General features: G+C 38.7%; 2 long non-coding RNA genes across 3 annotated transcripts; both read left to right on the forward strand.

The window, feature by feature from the left end:
- Positions 1-17,721: 17,721 nt before the first annotated feature.
- On the forward strand, positions 17,722-20,931 carry LOC131361968 (uncharacterized). The gene is made up of 3 exons (XR_009206116.1): positions 17,722-17,857; positions 17,951-18,004; positions 20,886-20,931. It is a non-coding gene; the product is annotated as an uncharacterized LOC131361968 (long non-coding RNA).
- Positions 20,932-20,983: 52 nt separating this feature from the next.
- On the forward strand, positions 20,984-24,297 carry LOC131361967 (uncharacterized). Of its 2 annotated transcripts, XR_009206115.1 has the most exons (4): positions 20,984-21,143; positions 21,345-21,704; positions 21,806-21,910; positions 23,096-24,297. It is a non-coding gene; the product is annotated as an uncharacterized LOC131361967 (long non-coding RNA). The 2 variants fall into 2 exon arrangements; XR_009206114.1 differs by having other exon boundaries at positions 21,806-24,297.
- Positions 24,298-24,576: the final 279 nt, after the last annotated feature.

Consider the following 24,576-nt stretch of genomic DNA (forward strand, 5'->3'; position numbering starts at 1 on the left):
CTGCTTTAGGATCCTGGAAGTTCACAGGTCCTGATGAGATTGCAGTAAATCATCTTCTCAGCAGAGAAAACAAAATTCTGCAGTCTGCTTTTATCCTTCTTAGTGGCATCAGTGTACCAAATGGTAATGGAGGAAGTGAGTATGGGTTCAATAATGGAGAATGTAGAAGTGCCCCATTACTGTCTTTGGTAGGTGGAACTTCTTTAGCTAGTGCAAGTTCAAACGCTGGTGCTCTTTTTTATTCAGAGATTTAATGTGCAGCACTCACTTAAGCTGCTGAGTGATGATCTTTCCCAGGAAAAGAGTACACAGTATCAACTGGGGAGTCACCCAGGGCGATGGGGGCCGGTGGGTCTGACTTTCTTCATAAATTCTAGGATTAGATTAAATTCTACCACCATCTCCACTGTTTTCACAGCATTTAGCTCCAGGCTGTTCTGAATGCACCAGGTTAACAGATTTTATCGTGCTGTAGGCAGACTCCAGAGTCCAATGAGGGTGGTGTCATCAACAAACTTCAATAGTTTGATGCAAGGTGCAACTTAACAAACAGAACAAGACAAAACAAAGGGTGCCAACACAGTTTAACACAGCATTGAGTTCCCTCGATAGAAACCCTTTTTGAAGTTTTAATCACTTTAATTCAAATGTAAAACTGATGATAGATTTTGGACACCAGATAGAAAAAAAACTGTCAGAATAGACACAGAGGCATTAAGTACAGTCTCATGACTGTGATGAAAATTAAAAATTATACAATGTTCAAGCTCAAACTTGACACTAAAACACCACAATGTTAATAGTATTATATATTTTCAATGATTAGCAGCTGCCCTAATGTACAACGAGTTACAGAAGTGCTTTGCAGAGCTACAGATATAGATACAGTTACTAAAAGTGTCATTGTGTTTCACCCCAGTGTTCACAGACAGACAGCAGGGAAGTTGGTGTGCAGGAAGCTGATCTCAGATCTTCAGAGTATGTGATTATGTGGAGGTGTTTACCCAAAGCAGCACCACTATCTTCTGCAACTCAGCCCTGCTCTCTCATTATTAAAACTTTTATTCCTCTGTGTTGAATACTAATCACCAATGTCAAACACTCATAAACCTTCATATGGTTGTATACAAATGGTAACTGATGAGAGGATGTATTGCACTGATGTAATTCACACATATTTCACACGCACTTCCTGTACAGCTCTTGCTTACACAGATAGAAGGGGAAGTGGACACAGCATCATTTCTATTTAAAACCCAGATGAAGACACGACACATTCACAGAGCAGGACAGAGACAGTAACAGCGTGTAACAGAACAGGAGATTTAATATCTTTCTGAAGTGGAGTTGGTGTGGAGATCTGTGAGAGTGAACTCAGGATGAAGATCCTCCTCATCTTCACCCTCTGTCTGATCTCAGGTAAAGAAATGCACTTCAAAATAATCCTCACTATCAGCAGCAGTGTTACATGAAGGAAGGTTTTGATCAGAAGGATATTTGGTGTTTTGTTAGATGGAGGAGCCTCCAAGCAAGTAACAGGATATTCAGGAGGAGGAGTCCTTATCAAGTGCAAGTATGGTACAAAAGTCAGAGAAAGTCCAAAATATTTCTGTAAGGGTCCAAAGAGAGACTGTTCTGAACAAATAAAGACAGGAGTTAAAAACGAGTGGGTAAATTCAGGAAGATTCTCACTGTTTGATAACACCACATCAGCAGAGTTCTGGGTGATGATCAGAGAGCTCACTGTACAGGACACTGGGACGTACCACTGTGGAGTTTATATATCTAATAGGAATGACATTCACACATCGGTGGAACTGAATGTAAAGGAAGGCGAGTCTCCCACCACTGCCTTCTGTTTATCTTCACAAAGCTCATTAGCAGACATACAAAATATCAAGTAATCATACTTCATTACTGTCCTTAAATAACATTTTCCATTATTTTTTATTCTTTACATTTTCTTTCAGGACTAATAGTGAGATCAGAATTTGATCTGTATTTGCAGGGCTGAGAAAACAATCAGTGCAAATTCAATTTATTTCTTCACTATAATTAAAATATCCAATTAAATCCCAAACAATCTCTGCACCTATTGAACTCACATGTTGTCATGGCTCAGTCAAGTTCAGAACACCGGAGGGAGCCCTCTCCCGGGTTTTGAGCACATTTCCCGTTGGCTGACCGGATATATAAGCAGAGCGCTCATTGTGTTAAATGCAAAATATTGTTCCTAGTTGATGTACCAAGCCTTAGCCTCGTGCATTCATTGTGTTGGATGTACTGTTTTTTGACCTTTTGCCTGATCTTCATTGTATTGCCTTTTTGTCTAGTGTTTGTCAGATTTGTTTCCAGTTTTTGACTCCTGCCTGTTTTTTGACTCTGTTTTTTGCCTGCTGTTATTTAATAAATCTGCACATGGAGTCTACTACTTCTGCCTTTGGCATATCTTCCTCACACATGTTTCCTGTTAATCTGATTTACTTCTGTAATTGATTTAAGTTCATTCACAGCTTACTGCTCGTATTTGTGACTGAAGTTGTGAATGAGTGTGTGATGTTATATGAATATATAAATTAATGATGGATTAATGAGTAGATCACAAAGTCTGTTTAATTGATTTTGTTGTAAATTCACAAAAACATATTTCCTTTGTCACACTTTCTTACAACCCAAGTCATAGCTTTTAATTCACCTCTTAATTTAAAGTAGTCTTTATTATTCAGTGATTATAATCTACCTTTATAGCAACTGTATAAATTTATACGAGTCATGATAAAATCTCACGAAAACTAAAAATAAAAACAGGCACAATACCTACTACTGATTTGACTAATTTTTTTTCAGCAGGACCAGCTTCTGTTGGCAGGCATTCTGACCAAACCTCAGGAAATGACCAGGGGGTAATTATCTTCATCAGTGTGTGTGTTCGGTTGCACATGAAAAGGTAGAAATGAGAAAATGTGAGTGTGTGTATAAATATAAATTCTATTTCTCTATGATTTCAGGTGTCTCTTGCTCTGAGTGACTATGAGGAGATGAAATATGCTGAACATCTGATTTACACAACAGTGATTTTTTACAGCAGTGCCACCAGCTCTAATGATGCAGCTCCAAGCATTAAGGATGAGGTGTTGTGTGACTATACTTCAGTCACTTACACTGCTGTATGTGGATAGATTATAGGATCATGATTAATGCTCCAAGCATGTGATACTGGATCTCTACTATTTTGTTCAGATATCATTTCTTCTTCTCTTCTTCCACTTCTTCTTCTTCTTCTTCTTCTTCTTCTTCTTTCCCCAAAAACCAGTATCTGATGACATACACTATATTGCCAAAAGTATTCGCTCACCTGCCTTGACTCGCATATGAACTTAAGTGACATCCCATTCCTAATCCATAGGGTTCAATATGACGTCGGTCCACCCTTTGCAGCTATAACAGCTTCAACTCTTCTGGGAAGGCTGTCCACAAGGTTTAGGAGTGTGTTTATGGGAATTTTTGACCATTCTTCCAGAAGCGCATTTGTGAGGTCACACACTGATGTTGGACGAGAAGGCCTGGCTCTCAGTCTCCGCTCTAATTCATCCCAAAGGTGTTCTATCGGGTTGAGGTCAGGACTCTGTGCAGGCCAGTCAAGTTCCTCCACACCAGACTCTGTCATCCATGTCTTTATGGACCTTGCTTTGTGCACTGGTGCACAGTCATGTTGGAACAGGAAGGGGCCAGCTCCAAACTGTTCCCACAAAGTTGGGAGCATGGAATTGTCCAAAATGTCTTGGTATGCTGAAGCATTCAGAGTTCCTTTCACTGGAACTAAGGGGCCAAGCCCAGCTCCTGAAAAACAACCCCACACCATAATCCCCCCTCCACCAAACTTTACACTTGGCACAATGCAGTCAGACAAGTACCGTTCTCCTGGCAACCGCCAAACCCAGACTCGTCCATCAGATTGCCAGATGGAGAAGCGCGTTTCGTCACTCCAGAGAACGCGTCTCCACTGCTCTAGAGTCCAGTGGCGGCGTGCTTTACACCACTGCATCCGACGCTTTGCATTGCACTTGGTGAAGTATGGCTTGGATGCAGCTGCTCGGCCATGGAAACCCATTCCATGAAGCTCTCTGCGCTCTGTTCTTGAGCTAATCTGAAGGCCACATGAAGTTTGGAGGTCTGTAGCGATTGACTCTGCAGAAAGTTGGCGACCTCTTCGCACTATGCGCCTCAGCATCCGCTGACCCCGCTCCGTCAGTTTACGTGGCCTACCACTTCGTGGCTGAGTTGCTGTCGTTCCCAAACACTTCCACGTTCTTATAATACAGCTGACAGTTGACTGTGGAATATTTAGGAGGAAGGAAATTTCACGACTGGATTTGTTGCACAGGTGGCATCCTATCACAGTTCCACACTGGAATTCACTGAGCTCCTGAGAGCGACCCAGTCTTTCACAAATGTTTGTAAAAACAGTCTGCATGCCTAGGTGCTTGATTTTATACACCTGTGGCCATGGAAGTGATTGGAACACCTGATTCTGATTATTTGGATGGGTGAGCGAATACTTTTGGCAATATAGTGTATTTGTTACATGTCGAACCAATGAATTGTTCTAAAAAGAATTAAGAGATTGGTGGTTAGGGGAATTGTGTATTTTGGCCAAAATGTTGGATTTTCCTTATTCTTTAGAAAGCTCCAAGCCTATTGTTTCTCCCTGCTTAGGTTCTGAGCTAACTGTCATGATTGTATTATTGCACTGTATGTCAATCCTTTATAATTTGCCTGAACATGGCAAAACTCTTACCTTCTATTAATTCTAATAGCACTGTTGTATCAGCATTACGTTAACCACCAATAAATTAAGGCTTTTGCAACAGAAAAATTCATTTATTTTCATTTTTTTGCCATGACTTTGAACCCCCATGGAAAGTAAAGTAGGAGCTAATTTGTAAAACATTTAGCATTTGCGACTGTCTATTAACAAGATACTTAATGTTTTGTTTTATAAGTATAAGGTATGATTTTTGTAAGAGAAATGTGTTCATGTCTTGACCATGTTGTTGGTAAGTACAATGTTGTCCTTATCTACAATCCAATCAGATTAATCCTATCCTAGCAGTTCTGTATCTAACCACTAAATCAGTGTTCATGTTGTATATGTGAGTTTGCCAATAAAAGAGTCAGTGCATTGTTTTAACAATGATTCCTGCACAAACTTTGTCTTTGCTGACACTACACACTACCATATGAGGTCAGGAGTGTAAGTACTGTAAATCTGAATCAGGAAACAAATCCTCTCAGGTTATGTATGTGTTCCCTGAGTAGAAAACAAGACGCTGTGTCATGCTTTGGGAATGGCTCTGAGAGGCTGGTGTCTGAAGCATGTGTGAAAACATGTCAATTCTATTATCCAGTGTGGGGTCAGATGACGTAACACCACACATCAACAAGACCATAAAAGGGCATCTACCTCACAGAATCCTAACTGTCTAAAGGACAAAGCAACACAGTATCTTGTTCCCTTCTCAGGTAATCATGACAGATAAGTAACCTTAGAGAACTCAACTCTTTTTCTTTTTTTTTCTTTTTGTCCTAAAACAGGCCGAGGAGAGAGAGATCACTGGTGTGCAAAGATTTGGCGGATAAACTGCCCGGCATTCCTGCTTCCAAAATCATCTTACTCAAGACGGTCAAGTCAAAGTCAAAGTCAAAGAAGCTTTATTGTCATTTCAACCATATTGTAAGGACTCACCGGACGTGGAAGGATTAGAATCCATATACGGCAGTTTATTATATCCAGCAGGCAGAAAATCGTAAACACAGTGGAAAGCAAAAAGGTTAAAAACCAGAAAAGCAAACACGATAGAGAGATAACCAGAACAAAGACGAAATCCAAAAACGCTAAACCAGGTAAACAGGCACAGATCATACACAGAAGAACAATGCAGGCAATATAATCAAGGCTTGGCTCGAGACACTAGGAAACGATGCTTTGCGTTGGACTGACTGAAGCACACTGCTTAAAAGCCCTAAAACCGGAAACCGCTTGCACACAGTCAATACTCGGGCGAGGGCTCCCTGTGGCGGTTCGGGGCTGTAGGCACCATGACACATATATAGCTTATGCAGTACACAGTGAAATAAAAAAATGTTCCTCCTAGACCACAGGTGCTACACAGAACAAAAACAATGTACAGGTGATGCGGACAAACATAGAGCTAAACTATACTACAAGGTGTATACTTTTAAACTAAACATACAACATAAGTGCACAGGATGACAAGACAGTGCAGACAAGACACATAACGCCGGTTATGTGCCAAAAGACAGTGTTTGACAGTGACAGTGATATGTGTATTTAAATATTTAAAGTGAACAGATACAAATATTTAAAGTGACATGTGCATGTATACAAGATCAATTTTGTATGTGTGTGTCTGTGTCCAGCTCAGTTCAGTTCTCTGTTGAGATATCTGATTGCCTGAGGGAAGAAGCTGTTCAAAAGTCTGGTTGTGCGGGTCCTAATACTTCGGTACCTTTTTCTGGATGGCAGAAGGGTGAAGAGTATGTGTGAGGGGTGTGTGGGGTCATCCACAATACTGTTTGGTTTGCGGATGCAGCGTGTGGAGTAAATGTCCTTAACAGAGGGAAGAGAGACTCCGATAATCATCTCAGCTGTCCTCACTATACGCTGAAGGGTCTTGCAGTGCAATTCCCAAACCAGGCAGTGATGCAACTGCTCAGGATGCTCTCGATAGTCCCTCTGTAGAAGATGGTCAGGATGGGAGGTGGAAGATGAGCCTTCCTCAGCCTTCGCAGGAAGTAGAGATGCTGCTGGGCTTTCTTGGTGATGGAGCTGGACCGGTCGATGTTAAGTTGAGAATGGTCACTCTGTGCTCTCCTGAAGTCAACAACCATCTCTTTCGTTTTCTCCACGTTTAGAGACAGGTTGTTGGCTTTACACCAGGCTGTTAGCCGCTGCACCTCCTCTCTATACACTGACTCGTCGTTCTTGCTGATGAGACCCACCATGGTTGTGTCATCTGCAAACTTGATGATGTGATTGGAGTTGTGCATTGCTGCACAGTCATGAGTCAGCAGAGTGAACAGCAGTGGACTGAGCACACAGCCCTGAGGAGCTCCAGTGTTCAGTGTGGTGGTGCTGGAGATGCTGCTCCTGATCCAGACTTACTGAGGTCTTCCAGTCAGGAAATCCAGGTTCCAGTTGCAGAGAGAGGTGTTGATGCCCAGCAGACTCAGCTTCTCGATCAGGTGCTGAGGAATGATCGTGTTGCCACACTTCCTTGAAGCACAAGACAAAAGATGAAGAAGGTCTTTGTTTTTACCCACCAGTAGCTGAAGTGTGTCCAGCGTGTCACACAGTCAAGGCTGGAGGGTAATAAATAAAGCATTTTACTGCATGTGCACAGGCGAGAGAACGTTTGACCAGGATGTCCAGTAAATTCACAAATGTGTCGATGATGGTGGGAAATAATTCTGTAGGGACTGTTACCCTGATGTTCATGAGCTCTTTTCTGTTAAATGAGCTCTGGTGTCAACACAAAAAACTCTTAACAAACAGAATTAGATAAAACAAAGCACACCAACACACAATGACAGTGTGAAGTTCCCTCAAAAGAAAACCCTTTTTAAGGATTTAATACCTTTAATTTAGATGTAAATTTATATGAACAATGTTCAAGCTTAAACTTGACACAATGTAATATTATATCAGCACTCTGTATTTACAGCGATTAGCATATGCCCTAATCTACAATGAGATACAGAAGTGCTTTGCAGAGATACAGTTACAGAGACAGAAAGTGTCATTGTATTACACCCTTTGTGTTCACAGACAGACAGACAGGGAAGTTGGTGTGCAGGAAGTTGATCTCAGATCTTCAGAGTATGTGATTATGTGGAGGTGTTTACCCAAAACAGCACCACTATCGTCCACAATGCAGACAAACTCCCCCTCTCTCATTATTAACATTTTTATTCCTCTATGGTGAATTCTGTGTTCAGATTAAACCTTATTTTTCTTCATGTGTGGTCTAAAGGACAGTAAAGGCCTCCTGGCAGTTCACACTGACATAAAGTAATAAATATCATCAGTAAAGATAATACTAGAGCACTGTGAGCACTGTGTCAAAAAGCATTTGCATTCCTTTTTAATGTAAATATTTCATACACACACTTCCTCTATATCGCTTTCTAATAAAAGCAAAAGGGAAGTAATAATGCAAGCAATGTCTTTTAAAAATGCAAATGAAGACACGACACATTTACAGGGCAGTACAGAGAGAGTAACAGAACAGCAGCTTTAATATCTTTCTGAAGTGGAGTTGGTGTGGAGATCTGTGAGAGTGAACTCACAGTTCCTCCTCATCTTCACCCTCTGTCTGATCTCAGGTAAAGAAGTGCACTTCAAAATAATACTTACTATCAGCAGCAGTGTTACATGAAGGAAGGTTTTGCTCAGGGATTCTCACTTTTTGATACCACCAAATCAGCTCAGGGTGAAGATCAGAAAGTTCATTGTACAGGACACTGAGAAGTGTGGAACTGATAGAAATTTGGTATAGGATGGTGAGTCTCTCGCCACTGACTTCTGCTTATCTTCAAAAAATAAAACAAAATAAAAAAAACCTTTCATCTTCTGGTATCCTTAGCAGACATTGATTATACAAAGTATTGAGTATTCATACTTCATTACAGTCCTTGTTTTAGGATATTTTTACTCTACTTTTTCATAAAGAATATCTTACAACTATCAAGAGATCAAGATATAAGTTTTTTTTTCTTTTGACTGGTTGAGAGAACCAATTAATCATATTTATTTTATTTATCTTTATTTCCAAATTATATTTAAAATGTCATATAAATCCATGACCATTTCTGTATCTCTCTGTTGAACTCAGTTGCTTCCTGTTAACCCTCATTTACTTCCATGTATTTTTTTCAGTTTATTCACCATTTCTCTTTAAAAGGGGTTTACAAGCCATTACAATGTTCGCAAGCTTTATTTTTATTTCTGTTTTTGTTTTCTTTCTACCAAGAATAACAAAGTCTAGCTTGTGATATTATTGGCAGTTAAATAGAAATAAATAAAAATAAGTGAATAGAACAATAATATGAGCAGTTATTTTTAGGAAGTCTGTTACCTTATGGAACTGAAGTGATCTAGCTGATATTATCTGCTAGATTTCTGGCTTCTGTAAGTTCACATTAAATAATATGTTATTTTATAAGTCTGTTGTCTGCTCCTCACAGTCAAATGATCCTTCATGATTTCTCAGATGTATAAAAAGCAGTCAGTATTTCTGTAGATCTACACAAGTCATCTGTATACTATACTGTGTTGCATCTGTACTGCTATCTGTCAAATATTAGATCCTATCTCTTAATGTCTTTTAATAATCTAACTACATTTTTTTAGACTCAAATCAGAAAACAATAAAATTAAAACCAGCACTATCAACAACATCATCATCATCACCAAAGTCACCATCATCATCATCATCACAATCAACACCAAAGTCACCATCATCATCATCATTATCATCACCACCACCACCACCACTGCTATCATCATCATCATTAACAACACAATCTCCACCACCACCACCACCACCATCGTCATCATTATCACCATCTTTATCAACAGCACAATCACCACCACCACTGCTATTATCATCATCATCATCAACAGCAGAATCAACACCAAAGTCACCATCATCATCATCATCATCATCATCACCACAGTCCCCACCACCACAACCATCATCATCTTCATCAACAACATCATCATCATCATCATCATCACCACAATCACCACCAACATCATCACCACTATCATCGCAATCATCACCACCACAATCACTACCAACATCATCATCATCATCATCATCATCATCACCACCACAATCACCACCATCATCATCATCATCATCATCATCACCACTATCATCGCAATCATCACCACCACAATCACCACCAACATTATCATCATCATCATCATCATCACCACTATCATCGCAATCATCACCACCACAATCACCACCAACATCATCATCATCATCATCATCACCACCACAATCACCACCATCATCATCATCATCATCATCACCACTATCATTGCAATCATCACCACCACCCTTATCATCATCATCATCATCATCATCATCTTACCTTACTTCATCTTCTCCTCCAGGTGATTCTGCACAGATGATTTTGATGAATCTGATTCCTTATGAAAGATCAGCATGTAGATTAAAGTGACTGTTTCTATTCCAGGATTTCCAGCTTCCACTGTGATCACTGTGTCTGTAATTCTGCTGCTGCTTCTGATTGGAATCATAATCTTCATTTTGACTCTTCAAAAGCGACACATGATTAAAGGTACCCAAACACACACAGATCATGATTTTCACAACAAATGTTTAACACGTTTGGAATGACTGATTCATAACGCTGGTGACGCAGTGGCTGCACCATTATTCTGGTGTTCAGTTCTGAGCTCAGGTTAGTGTTTTGCAAAAGTTCCCAAACATGCTGATGCTAACAATAGCTCTTAGTGAACGTGTGTGTGTGTGTGTGTGTGTGTGTGCTCACTGTTAACCTCATACCATTTAAACAATTATTCAGCAGCAATTGTTCAGCAGGAGGAGCAGTGACACAGTGATTCTGTTCCAGATGAACCCAGAAGAGATAACAGATCCACACACACCACAGATTAATTAATACACTACAGGACTTTGGGCCATAAAAAATTCAAAACTTCATCATAACAACAATAATATCTTATTTCAGCAGGTAATGATTGGACATGACATGAGAAAGGAACAAGACTCAAAATGGAACCTGTTCTTATCTAGGGTGTGTTCTGGGGAATGTAGTCCATGGTGGCCATGTTTGTAGACCACTTAACCCCCTAAGTCATAAAATACTTCTCCATTTTACAGTAAACTGTATTATTCAGAAGTACTTTTATAACTTTTACAGCAACGGTAGAAAGTTCAGAGATTCACCATGAATCCAAAACTAAAAATAACAGCAATAATAACTAATGACTTTTTTTCAGCTTCTCTTGGCAAGTGTTCTGTCCAAGGATCAGGAAACAACCAAGAGGTAATTGTATGTGTGTGTGTGTGTGTGTGTGTGTATGTGTTCAGTACCAAAACATATTTTCATTAAAAAAAGTGAACAATATAAATGTTCTTTTTTGCTCTCAGGTTCCTCTTGATATTGTTGAATATGCAGAGATTAAAGACAACAAATGTCCTTCTGCCCCAGATGCTGGAACATCTACGGTTTACTCCAATGCTCAATTACCCACAATCCCCTCTGGTCAGAACATCTACTCCACAGTTCAGTTACCCAGACGTCTCTCGACTGAGGAACTTGATGAAGGTCTGAATTACGCAACACTGAGTTTTCACTCCAATGCCACCAGGTCTAATGATGCAGTTCCACAGATTAAGGAAGACGTCTCTACTGACTACGCTTCAGTACGTCATGTTACTTCACCTGTTTAGTTTAATGTCATTAGGGCATCAGTCTTCCCCTTTTGCTTCTTCTTCTTCTTCCTCCTCCTCCCCCTCCTCTTCTTCTTTTCCCCCCTCCTACTCCTCCTCCTCTTCCCCCTCCTCTTTGTCTTCCTCCTCCTCTTCCCCTTCTTCTTTTTTCCCCTTCTTTTTACCCCCCCCCTTTAATTTTGTTTTCTTCTTCTGCCTCATCTCCCCTTTTTTATTTTACTTCTTCTTCTTCTTCTTCTTCTTCTTCTTCTTCTTCTTCCTCCTGGTCTTTCCTTTCTTCTTATTATTTTTCTTCTTCTTCTTCTTCTTCTTCTCCTTCTTTTTCTTCTTCCCTTTCATACCCTTTCATATTCTTCTTCTTCTCCTTCTTCTTCTTCTTCTTATTATTATTATTCCTCCTTCTCCTCCTCCTCTTTCCTTTCTTCTTCTTCTTCTTCTTCTTCTTCTTCTTCTTCTTCTTCTTCTTCTTCCTCCTTCTCTTCTTCTTCTTCCTCCTCCTCTTCCCTTTTATATTCATATTTTTCTTCTTCTTCTTCTTCTTCTTCTTCTTCTTCTTCTTCTTCTTCTTCTTCTGAAATTTCATGTGAAATTTCATGTGCAATAAATAATAATGGGTGCTATAGTAATTATAGGCCTTTCATGCACATTACAATTTCACCATTTTCTATCATGTACAATACAACTACCATTATCACCTATTAAAATTATCACCAATTTACAGTCATTGTGTGCAACATTACAGCTCTACACTATTATTTGTACAGTATTTGTATGTATTTATTCTATTTTACAGTTTATATATCAGTGTATATATTTCTTTCTTTCTCTCTTATATTTTTATTTTTATTATAGCAACTGTAACATGGCAAAGGAATTTCCCCCTGGGATCAATAAAGTTCTTTGAATCTTGAATCTCAAAGAACTTCATTAATATCCCTATCTGGGCTACACTCATAATGTTCCATTTAAGACACATATACAGTGCATCTGAAAAGTATTCACAGCGCTTCACTTTTTCCACTTATTCCAAAATGGATTCAATTCATTATTTTCCTCAAAATTCTATAAACAATAGCCCATAATGACAATATGAAAGAAGTTAATTTGATATCGTAATGCAAATGTATTAAAAAAAAAATCACATACATAGTATTCACAGCCTTTGCAATGACACTTAAAAATTGAGCTCAGGTGCATCTTATTTCCACTGATCATCCTTGAGATATTTCTACAACTTGATTGGAGTCCACCTGTGGTGAATTCAGTTGATAGGACATGATTTGGAAAGGCACACACGTGTCTATATAAGTTCTCTCAGTTAACAGTGCATGTCAGAGCACAAATTAAGCCATGAAGTTCAAGGAATTGTGTGTAGACCTCTGAGACAGGATTGTCTGGAGGCACACATCTGGGGAAGGGTATAGAAAAATTTCTGCAGCATTGAAGGTCCCAGTGAGCACAGTGTCCTTCATCATTCGTAAAAAGAAGGAGTTTGGAACCACCAAGACTCTTCCTAGAGAGGGCCTCCCAGCCAAACTGAGCAACTGGGGGAAAGGGCCTTAGTCGGGGAGGTGACCAAGAACCCACTGGTCAATCTGAATGATCTCCAGCGTTTCTCTGTGGAGAGAGGAGAACCTTCCAGAAGAACAACCATCTCTGCAGCACTCCACCAATCAGGCCTGTATGCTAGAGTGGCCAGACGGAAGCCACTCCTCAGTAAAAGGCACACGACACGTGGAGTTTGCCAAAAGGCACCTGAAGGACTCTTAGACCATGGGAAACAAAATTCTCTGGTCTGATGCAACAAAGATTGAACTCTTTGGCCTGAATGGCAAGCGTCATGTCGGGAGGAAACCAGGCACCGCTCATCACCTGGCCAACACCATCCCTACAGTGAAGCGTGCTGGTGGTGGCATCATGCTGTGAGAATGTTTTCCAGTGGCAGGAACTGGAAGACTAGTCATAAAATGAGGGATAATGTTTTCACCAGGAAATAGTTCAGTTGATTATAATGATAAATTCTGCCAAAAAGAATAGTAGGCTATTAAACTATGTACTGTATATAAAAAAGATGTCTTACTTTCTTTATTGTTTAATAGGGGCTGATCAGCAAGATCAATAAGAGAATTATTTTATAAAGTCAAAAATGTCCACCATTAATGCTTTGTGTGTGAATAAAATTTAAATAATGTGAGCTCACTCTGGTGTTCAGGATTAGGACAAGACGTGACAGAGCCCTCTATGAACACCTCCAGGTGTTCTATGGCGTGGGTGTATTGAGGATGTGGAGCAGGTTTGTTAGGGTGAGAGAGGTGAAACTCCTCTGTAAGGGAAGGGCCAAGGATGTCGGCTGCATTGACCCAGGAGCGTTCCTCTGGGCCATACCCCTCCCAATCCACCAGATACTGCAGTCAGTTTCTACTACTAAGGGAATACAATAAGGAACGCACTTGGTAGGTGGGGCCCCATCTATGTCCAAAGGAGTAGGAGGTTCATTGTTAGTAGGTCTGTCAGAGCGGGGTTCAGGAGCTGGCTTAAGAAGTGAGACATGGAAAGTGGGAGAGATGTGATAAGAGGAGGGGAGCTGCAGATGATAGAGGACAAATTATGATGATTTGACAAATTATCCTGAAGGGGCCTAGGAACCTGGGGCTGAGCTTGCTGCACAGAAGTCGGAGTCTCAGGTTCCAGGTCGACACCCAGACTTTTTGTCCCACCTGGTAAGGGGGATGATGTTGGTGTTGACTGGCCTGGATACGCTGCCTCCTTACTGCCCTTTGTAGCCGAACATGTGCTCTCTACCATACCTCCTGACTATGCTGTGCCCACTCATCTACAGCTGGGACATCAGAGGGATCCCCAGACCAAGGAAATAATGGTGTATATCCGATGGAGGAACTCACTCCAACGATGTTGTTCTTGGCTGCCTGAGAAACCTCCCGATCTCTTGGTTGTGCCGTTCTGCCTGTCCATTAGATTGAGGGTGATAGCCCGAGCTCAGACTTACATTGATCCCCAGTCGACTGCAGAAAGCCCTCCATACTCACAAGGTAAACTGGGGACCCTGATCAGACACAATATCCTCGGGGAGTCCATAGAGGATGGGTTCTGGCTGAGCTTGAGTGTTCAGTGTTTCATGGCATCTGGACAGGGCATCTGCTTTGCCGCTTTTGGAGCTAGGGTGATACGTAACAGAAAACTGAAATCACGTACAAAACCAGGCCCACCGAACCAGTGTCTTCATTCCTCCAAGGCAGCCTTTATAGACAATAGTTCTCTGTTACCCACCTCGCAATTGGCCTCAGCTGTGGTCAGCTTCCTAGAATAGTAAGCACAGGGGTGAAGCTTGCCATGGTCACCTTGACGTTGTGATAAGACCGCACCTATTCCAACACTAGAAGCGTCTACTTCTACAATGAAGGGGAGGTCCGGTTTATGATGACGTACACTGAAAAAAATGACTTTTTGGCCCAGTATATATTATATTTATTACATGAGTAAAGTTTACATTAAATTATAGTGTTTTGAATTTTACTTCAGTGTAATGTCTTAATTTTAATGTGATACTTTATATTTGTATGTAATTTTGTATCATTATAAATACGTGTAATGTCTATATGAAAACAACAAGTAAGATTAACTTAATTACTGCATGTCATACACCGTTCTTTAAGACTAAGTTAAGTTTACTTCAGTAATGTGACCATATCTAGCAACCCTCACCTTGGGTGACGTCAGGGGAGTGTTTGGGCTCGAAACTCGAAAGGATAGTATCAATTGGATGATGGCTGAGCTTCGTGGGTCATGCGGATGACTGGGTGCACTTTTAATGGAGATACTGACTTTCGCGGTAAGTGTATTTGCTTGAGCTCTCCTGCTTAACCTCGTCACTTGACTTGAAATGGACTATCCTCTCAGCTAATTACTGCTGCAGACCTGTTTTCTGCTTACCGTTAGCTTCTGACGTTATGTTGTTTCAGTCTCATGTCATGGCTTCAAACCCATCCATACTTGAAGTGCGTGCTACGTAACGCTAGGTTAGTAACTTAACTGTTAGGCTAACCGTTGACTTTGTGATGATTTTGCCTCCCTATTCATGTGTAAAGTTCGGGTAAATCGTCGGCTCGTGCTTGTTTTAAACTAAAATAATGTTAACTAACGTTAATTGCTTTGTGGTTGAAACGGTCCTTAGAAAATGAATAAATATTAAATAAATAAATATTCTCAAGTTATTCAATCAATATTCTCATTCATTATATTCCTAAAGGACATGCCATAATATATAATTAATCAAATGCTGCAGAAATACGTTTTTGTATAAGACAGACATGACTGCAATTTTCTTCAGTAATATTGTGCGTATATGATCTCTGTGTGTTAATTGCTGACAAGCCTTTTTAACACCCCAAAATGTGATTTTCTTCATAACCATCCATGACTCAGTACTGAAGGTATGTTAACTGCTTGATCTTGTGAGAAGATGCTGATGCTTATTTAGGAATATTTATAGAAGGTTATTTTTTTATTTATTTTATTTTGCTATTATGCTGCAATATGTTACAGAGAGTTTTGTGTGTTCAGATTTGCATGAACATAATGACTATATTTGTTATATTTAATGTACTTTCCAGATCACCATCATTTTGTTCAGCAAATTGGCATCATCACCTAGTGCAGCGTAAGTAGATTAAAATAGGTCATACATTCACTTTGACATGTTTTTTATAATATGGTTTATTAAGATCATTACATTTGGGCCTTTTTTCCTCTTTTCCACCAGATATTCACAACATGTTGCTCCTCCAGCAGCACCAAAAAGTGTACAGGGGAGAGTTGGGAATGTATGTGACCACTGTCTTGTGATCATGGTAAATGGCTGATAGTAAAGTGGCTGTTCTCTGCTTATGTACTTTATGTAAAATATATAAAATTATATATTTTTTAATTATTTCAGACAAAAAAAATGTTACTGTGAATTTGAGCATGTAAAACTAAAACCAATAAAGGGCCTGTTACAATTTGCCATCCAAACATTTTCTGTTTGATTATGAGGAAAAGATAAAGCTATTTAATTGATTGTTGATCATAGTTTGAATTGGTATATGATTTACATTGTAAATAGACTGCTTTTTAATCCCTTCTTGGATCTCTACAGATATGCTAAAATCTTGCATGACAAATAATACGCACATAAACCTTACTGTATGTGTACTGTATCTGTATTTCCAGGAAACTGAAAAGGTTATGCACTATATACATTTGAATATAGATATTTTTGGCACACTGCACACTGGAGCTCCCCAGGGCTGTGTGCTCAGTCCACTGCTGTTCACTTTGCTGACTCATGAATGTGCAGCGATGCACAGCTCCAACCACATCGTCAAGTTCGCAGATGACACGACTGTGGTGGGTCTCATCAGCAAGAACGACGAGTCAGCTTAGCCTAGCTTATACCTATTTATAATTCCTACAACAGCTGTACATAAGACATCCATTCTCCTGTACATATCACCCCCATAGCTGTATATTTTTATTATAATTTTTTGTAAAATATGCCACTTATGCACTTCTGGTTGGATGCTAACTGCATTTCATTGGCTCTGTACATGTACTCTGCACAATGACAATAAAGTTTCTAATCTAATCTAATCTAATCTAATCTAATCTAATCTAATCTAATCTAATCTAAATAAAGCGCTTGAATGAACTCTGGTGTCAACACAAAAAACTCTTAAAACAAAGCCCACCAACACTCATTATTAACATTTTTATTCCTCCATGGTGAATTCTGTGTTCAGATTAAACCTTATTTTTCTTCATGTGTGCTCTAGAAGGCAGTAGAGGCCTTCTTCCAGTAGAGCAGTTCACACTGAAATGGAGTAATAAATATCATCAGTAAAGTTAATACTGGAGCACTGAGAGCAAAAATAACTCACATGGAGAAAGATGCTCACATACACAATAATAATATTAAACACTCAAACACCTTTATATGTTGTTTACACACAGTAATTGACCAGAGGCTCATCTTTGTGTCAGAAAGCATTTGCATTACATTACATTTCATTACATTTACATAAATATTTCACACACAAACTTCCTATACATGTCTTTGTAATAAAAGCTAAAGGGAAGTAACACCGCAACAGTATATTTTGAAAATGCAAATTAAGACACAATACATTCACAGAGCAGGACAGAGACAGTAACAGCGTGTAACAGAACCAGAGCTTTAGTATCTTTCTGAAGTGCAGTTGGTGTGGAGATCTGTGAGAGTGAACTCAGGATGAAGATCCTACTCATCGTCACCCTCTGTCTGATCTCAGGTAAAGAAATGCAGTTTAAAATAATCCTCACTATCAGCAGCAGTGTTACATGAAGGAAGGTTTTGCTCAGATGGATATTTGGTGTTTTGTTAGATGCAGGAGCCTCCAGTGAAGTACCTGTATCTACAGGAGAAGTCAGTACAACCTGTGAGTATGATATAATCAAACTCCAAAATAGGGGATTCAGTTTATTGAGGAACCCAAAAAGGGTTCATAGGCAAGTTGTGTTGACAAAATAAAAAGAGAAACTAAAACAAATTGTTAAATTCAGGAAGATTCTCACTATTTGATGGCACCAAATCAGGGTGATGATCAGAGAGTTAACTCTAGTAGACATGGACACATGTGGAACTGATAGAAATTTGGTAAAGGAAGGTGAGTCTCTCGCGACTGCCTTCTGCTTATCTCTCTTGTATCATTAGCAGACATTGAAAATACAAAGTATTGAGTAATCATACTTCATTACAGTCCTTAAGTATTGTTTTAAGATATTTTACTCTACATTTTCATTCACAATATCTTTCAAATAGTGAGATCAGGACTTTTTTTCCTCTTGACTGGCTGAAAGAACCAATTAATCAAATTTCTATCAATTCAAACCAAAATGTCAAATAAAAGCATGACCATTTCTGCCCCTATGTGGCTCTTTCATCCCTCTGCTGCGGCTCTCTGTAGCTTTGGAAAATAAATAATGAGTACTTAATTGAAATTTATTTTATTTTTGTTAGTTAGTTAGTTAGTTAAATGTAAGTCTAAATTTGTAGATTATGGTGATCATAACAACATTAAAATAAAAGGTGTTTAATTTTTTGTCGCTCAAAATGGGTCACAACCTCCGATGTGCCACACCCGCTTTTCAACCCCCGGTAGGCCAACCATGAATGAGTCCAAGAGTCCAAGTAAATCCAAAAGTGCTACATGGGCAGATTCATTTGCTTTCACTGCTGATGAGACTGGTTTACCAGTATGCTTAATATGTGATGAGAAATTGGCAAACTACAAAAAGTCAAATGTTGCAAGACATTTCCAGAATAAACAAACAGCCTTTGCTGAAAAATATCCGGATGGAGATGAGAGAAAAAATCCGTTTCGGAACTGCGGAAGGTTCAGAAGCAGACGCACAGAAGCAGGCAGCATTTTTGGTTTGCTGCAGGTGGATAATATAAGTTTGGCTTTTTATTTCATAAATACGAGGAGGACTCAAATAGAAATTGAGCATTTTATTTGAAAGTAACCTTCAACCCAGCATGTTTTTTTTTTAACATATCGTTTTCTATGTAGCAGTTCATTGATTTCATAAATACAACACACTATAGCTGTTTTTATTCATTGCATAAAGGTAAAAAATAATATATGCAGTGTTATCTTCCTTTTAGATCACTGCAGCGATTCTTTTTAAAGTCACTCACTGAAATGAATCGAATCAGTGATTCCTTTTGAGTTAGTTCCTTTTGAAAAGTGATTCTTTTATAGCCCTCCTATAATTGTATTGTTTCCTATACAAACTCTAATCATGGTGGGAAATAGTGGTTAATAATTTAATGAGTATAGTTATATACTGTTATGTTATGGCGTGTATGTAATTGTAGTTGCAAGTTTTTAGAAAATCTTTAACTATTGCATGATGGGTAACCAACCAAATGTTTGCCCCAGGGCGCGATGTGCGCTTGTTCTGCCACTGACAGGGACGATAAACATTTCCCCATGTAAATTAAAAAGAATCAAGACTTACGATACCAGTGCAACAAAAATTTATTTTAAAGTGCCACACACACACACACACACACACAAACTTTAACACAAATATAAAAAATAAAAATGTGCAAATCAGTAATGTTAACCAAAAAATTAAATATGTTAAATGTTAAAGTATCCAAATGGAATAAAAATAAATATATTAAATAAGGAATAAAACAACCATGCAACAAAAATGCAAAATGTGCAAAAAGTATAACTATATACATAAAGTGCTTTGCGTGTAAATTGGCATTTAAGAATGTCAGCTCACTCACTGAGACTAAACATAAGATTCTCAGTCTATAACCCGACTCCGCGAGTCCGCTGAGAATCAGCTGAATCAGTCTATAACCCGACTCCGCGAGTCCGCTGAGAATCAGCTGAATCAGTCTATAACCTGACTCCGCGAGTCCGCTGAGAATCAGCTGAATCAGTCTATAACCTGACTCCGCGAGTCCGCTGAGAATCAGCTGAATCAGTCTATAACCTGACTCCGCGAGTCCCGTGAGAATCAGCTGAATCAGTCTATAACCTGACTCCATGAATCCGCTGAGAATCAGCTGAATCAGTCTATAACCCGACTCCATGAGTCCGCTGAGAATCAGCTGAATCAGTCTATAACCCAACTCCGTGAGTCCACTGAGAGTCAGCTGAATCAGTCGATGAGCACGGTAGCAGCCATCTTCTCATCAATTTCTTATACTGTTTTTTTTTCTCTGCTATGTTTAATAACTGCATTAATATTAATGTATAATATATAATGTTCTGTATTGTTTAATAATAAAAAGTAAATAAATAATAATAATAATAATAATAATAATAATAATAATAATAATAATAATAATAAAAGCCCGGTAGCCATAGGATAAATAAGAATTGGGTTTTTAGTAATTTAGACCTCGTGCTCATGAATCATGAGTTAATATGCAGAATCGGATCATTTAACTCAGGTGAGTCAGTCAGGACCAGTACTATTTTAGATAAGGGTTTTGTGGCTTCCGGTGTTTTCTTTTCTGTGGGAAATGGGTCCAAATGGCTCTTTGAATGTTTAAGGTTGCCGACCCCTGGTATATAATTTCACTTCTATCCTTTCACATTAAATAATATGTAATAAATTATTATTAGGCTCTAAGTCTGTTGTCTGCTCTTTAAGTTTATATGATCCTTATTTCTGTAGTTCTACAGAGGCAAACTTTATAATGTAAAGTACTGTGTTGCATCTCTTCTGCTATCAGTCAAATAGTAAATTATCTCACTTAATGTCTTTTAATAATCTAACCTGACTTTTCAGACTCAAAACCAATTCAGTTTTCATCACAACCAACTCCACCACCATCATCATTATTGCCATCATCATCATCACCGCCATCACCATTACTATCATCACTACCATCATCACAATCACCACCACCATCATCATCATCATCAACATCATCACAATCACCACCACCACCAACCTCACAATCATCATCATCGGCAACATCACAATCAAGACCACCACCACCATCATCATCATCATCTGACCTTACTCAACCTTCTCCTGCAGCAGGTGATTCTGCACAGATACACATAGTCTAACTACATGATTTTGATGAATCTGATTCCTTATGAACAATCAGCATGTAGGTTAAAGTGACTGTTTCTTTCCAGGATTTCCAGCTTACAATAAAGTATTGTGTTGCATCTGTGATCAGTCAAATAGTAAATTCTCTCACTTAATGTCTTTTAATAATCTAATCTGACTTTTCAGACTCAAATCCAATTCAGTTTTCATCACAACCAACTCCACCACCATCATCATTATTGCCATCATCATCATCACAACCAACTCCACCACCATCATCATTATTGCCATCATCATCATCACAATCACCACCACCATCCTCACAATCATCATCACCATCATCATCACAATCACCACCACCATCCTCACAATCATCATCACCACCATCATCATCACAATCACCACCACCATCCTCACAATCATCATCATCATCATCACCATCATCATTGGCATCATCACAATCACAACCACCACCACCATCCTCACAATCATCATCATCATCATCATCATCATCATCTGACCTTACTCAACCTTCTTCTGCAGCAGGTGATGCTTCTCAGATGCACATAGTCTAACTACATGATTTTTATGAATCTGATTCCTTATGAACGATCAGCATGTAGATTAAAGTGACTGTTTCTTTCCAGGATTTCCAGCTTCCACTGTGATCACTGTGTCTGTAATTCTGCTGCTGCTTCTGATTTGAATCATAATACCTACCTTGTTTCTACAAAAGAGACATATGATTAAAGGTACCCAAACACACACAGAACATGATGTTCACAACAAATGTTTAACATAAATGTTTCATAACGCTGGTGAAGCAGGAAGAGTTGCTGCATCACATTTCTGGTTTCTGGTGTTCTGTCCTGAGCTCAGGTTACTGTTTTGCAAAAGTTCCCGAATATGCTGATGGGTGGTTTGGTTGCTTACAATAGCTTCTTGTGAATGTGTGTGGGTGTGTATGTGTGTGTGTGTGTATGTGTGTATGTGTGTGTGTGTATGTGTATGTTACATGTTCAGCAGGAGGAGCAGTGACACAGTGATTCTGTTCCAGATGAACCCAGAAGAGATAACAGATCCATACTCATTACAGATTAATAAAATTCACTACAGGATTTTGGGCCATCATAAAACCCCAAATTAAAATCATAACAGTAATAATATCTACCTATTTCAAAAGATGGCTTAAGAAAGGAACCAGACTCTAAAGGAAACCAGTCCTCTTCTGGGGACACAGATTTATACTTTGATTGTATATTATAGTCAAAAAGTGTTAAATAACACTGAGAATCTGAGGATATCATTTAAACCACTATATGAGAATATTGTATATGTCCTCAGCTGAAAATAAACTGTACACTTCAGCCATTCCTTATAGGCTCTAGTGTATTGTGTGTTAAAGATGAGTCAATTTACAAACTGCTGGGGACACTGGAGCATATAATAAATCAGTAATGTGCCTTTTGTGGTCTGTTATCTGCAGACAGAATCTACTGGGACATCTACTCTATGTTAAATGTATTTATTAAGCCACTATTCCTGTAATCCTGATAAATTGGTGCCAGTTTTTCAATTTGAAAGCTCATTACTGCAAACCTGTAGCTTTAACTTCTTTAAAGCCAAAGTGAATGCAACCAAGATGCAAAAACCTGGCAACATACAGGTCATGCCTTTTATAACAGTGTGAGTGGGTCTGATAGGTGAATTCAGCTGGTCTTTTGTCACATTTCTGTCTTGGATTTGCTTACAGTCGCTACACTCTACTCTAATATAGCAGTTACTTTAGTAAAAATTTAGGCATTTTCCTCTCCTGAACATAAAAATGAAAACTGAGTCTCTCATTATAATTTTGTGTATTATTCTTCATTATACAAAGTCATTCCTGTGAGTCTGTTTATTCCACTGCTCAATTACCCAAAATCCCCTCTGGTCAGAACATCTACTCCACAGATCAGTTACCCAGACGTCTCTCGACTGAGGAACTTGATGAAGGTCTGAATTACGCAACGCTGAGTTTTGACTCCAATGCCACCAGGTCTAATGATGCAGTTCCACAGATTAAGGAAGACGTCTCTACTGACTACGCTTCCCCTTTTGCTTCTTCTTCTTCTTCTTCTTCTTCCTCCTCCCCCTCCTCTTCTTCTTCCTCCTCCTCTTCCCCTTCTATTTTTCACTTCTTTTTATTCTTCCTCCCCTATTTCATTTTCTTCTTATGCCTCCTCTGCCCTTCTTCTTCCTCCTCCTCTTCCTTCTCTTCATCTTCTTCCTCTTCATCATCTTCCCCTTCCCCTTATTGTTCTCCCTCCTCGTCCTGTTCTTTTTCTTCTCTTTCTTATTTTTTCTTCCCCTTTTTATTCTTCCCATATTGCTTCTTCTTCCACCATCTTTCCCCCCTCTTCTTCCTCCTCCTCTTCCCTATCTTGTTCTTCTTCTTCTTCTTCTTCTTCTTCTTCTTCTTCTTCTTCCACCTCCTCCTCCCTTTTGTCAATTTTCAGTAACCAGTCACTGATCATTTTCCCACCCATGCACTTGTTTGTTTTTCATTTTAAACAATGTCGACATTTACACACTGTTTTATTTCTGGACTTATGGGTTTATGTGATGCTTCTCTCATATATAAGTATAGTAAAGAATATTTTGTAAATAGTGGATTTGTAGTGCCATAATTTCTTTCACTCGAAAAATTATAAGATTATAAATGATAATCTTTCATATTCTATTCTGATAAAATTCTATTCTGTGTTTCTTCAAAGAAATCTTCCTTCTACATGTATCATAGTATGATGAGCATATGATGGTGATGAATCAATGAATATTCTATTTAATCTATGAAGTTTTCAGATGATTTGTAGTGTCATTTGGGGGTGGGTATGTTGTAAAATGTACATGTTCCTGACTTTTAATAAATCTGCATATTGGTCTGTCACATCATCTGGTGACATTTAGTGAATTTTAAACTTGGATTAATTACTTTTCCTTTCATATTTGTGGCAAAGCGTGTCTCAGTGCTCAACTAAATAAAGTGCATTTTTTAAATTAACGATCATTCTCACTGATACGGCTCTCTGATACAAGCTCTGATACATGTGTGATATGAGCACATACTATGCATGCTTTATTGTATTTTTTATTCATAACCTATGTCAAATTATTGTCATTTTAATAAAGAAAATTAACAACTGTTCAATTTTAATGTTACCAGTATGTTATATAATAAAACAATTCCCAAGTGCAGATAGTACTGGTGTTATGAAGCAGAGGAATTGCAAAGACGTATTATCTGAGATGATATTATCAATCATTTAACTTAAATCATTGTTTAATAATATTACTTGTTCAAAATGGGATATGTTCAGGATCCACTAGATGGTATTATAGATCTCTACAACTGTTGAACCAACCTCCAGGGAGCACC

Source organism: Hemibagrus wyckioides, linkage group LG11 (genome assembly GCF_019097595.1).
Source record: "Hemibagrus wyckioides isolate EC202008001 linkage group LG11, SWU_Hwy_1.0, whole genome shotgun sequence".
Classification (NCBI taxonomy): Eukaryota; Metazoa; Chordata; class Actinopteri; order Siluriformes; family Bagridae; genus Hemibagrus; species Hemibagrus wyckioides.